This window comes from Octopus bimaculoides, chromosome 18, assembly GCF_001194135.2.
Source record: "Octopus bimaculoides isolate UCB-OBI-ISO-001 chromosome 18, ASM119413v2, whole genome shotgun sequence".
Lineage (NCBI taxonomy): Eukaryota > Metazoa > Mollusca > Cephalopoda > Octopoda > Octopodidae > Octopus > Octopus bimaculoides.
The window spans coordinates 4,329,183-4,330,952 of NC_068998.1; positions in this window are offsets into that span (position 1 = coordinate 4,329,183).

Sequence of the window (1,770 nt, forward strand, 5' to 3'; positions counted from 1 at the left end):
CACACACACACACACACACACACACACACACACACACACACACACACACGCACACACATATTAACGGTCGTTCATTTGCTGTCGAACAGATTTATTTCGATTTTGACATTGAGTATTTCTATTTTCTGTTATATTTCTATAAAAGGGAACTCTGTATTTAACCCACCCTCTATCCCAAAAAACGAATAACGCCATGAGCTTTGTAGCCGTTCGTAGCAAGCTTTCCACTTTCGGGACATTGTAAAATGTAGCTGGGTGAGAAAATATAATTCAGAAATAATTAGATATATATTGTGAAAGAAAACGTAAAATATATGTTTAAATAATTATACAAATAACGGGTGAACATGGCTTACTCCCGCCAAAACACATAGACATTAACTTAATGTTTCAAACTATATTCAAAGAGTAAACTGGAAAGAGAATAGGTTCAGGTTAACAACTGAAATGACGGATTCATGAAACTCTGTGCACAGCATTTATGAACAGTACAACAGTAACATCGTCCCTTTCAGGACAGCCACATTATGTTGGCAGAAAGCGTTTGCTTTAAAGAACTGTTACTGAATATCTTTCTTTGAGAGATTTAGAAATAATAATATTTCTATTATATATATATATATATTCGCATATACACGTATATACAGACGCACACACGCACACACATATATAAATATACAACCTTCGTTATTCTGTAATGATGATTAGACAGGCATCTTTATTAACCGATTGTCTCTGTTAACCGGGAAGTAATGGTTTCTTACATGGTATTTAGAATATATACACTTACCGCACATTGAACCTGACAAACAGTAACGGAATTTCGGAAAATAGTCATACGACAGTGTATGTTAAATACATATTTTATAAACTTAGTCAACGTTTCATAGTCAAAAAAATATTAAAAGCTGATGAAGTAATTTGCAATAGATAACAACAGATGGTTCCGATGTGATGGAGATGAGGATAAATACAGAGAAAACAACTTGTATTCATGAGTTAGTAAAGCTATGTTGCTTCATTAGTCCTTCCCTCGCGTTCGTAGAAATATAAAGTAACCGAGATGGGCTGAGACCATATCATCACCAGGCATGCCTGCTGCAGCAGCATTGGGGCAAACTGGCCTGAATAATGACTCAAATTTCAGTGGTTTACCAAGCTCCTAGTTTTGCGTAAATCTGCGAGACCTATGGTCGCCATATGTATCTGGTTTGGATCTGAAACTTTCACTGCTACACTCGAACATATTAGATCCTAGACCCCCAACAACAGGTGGTTAGATGCTCGGTGTTATGTAACTTCGTTTGTTTGTATAAATGGTCGAAATTGTATGACGGTTCTACTTCGTCTGTCTGAGAGCCTTTCGTGTTTGTCTGCGAAGCACATACGATCACACTATCGCGCACGCACACACATTCATATTTACACTCATTCACACACACACACACACATACGTATAATTATATACATTTCGACAATCACATGTTCTGGCACTCACTCACAAACATATGTATCTATTTATCTATTCAGTTACCATTTTATGTTGCTGTATATATGTATGTATATATCTATGTGTGTATCTAGGTATATATGAACATATGTATCTTTCACTCTCTCCCTCTCCCTCTCTTTACTATATCTACATATATATGTAGATATATATGTATATATATAATTATTTATGTATGTGTACACACACACACACACACACACACGCACACACACACGTGTACTATTTCATTTTCTCCACTCCGCCTTCTCACTTTTGTT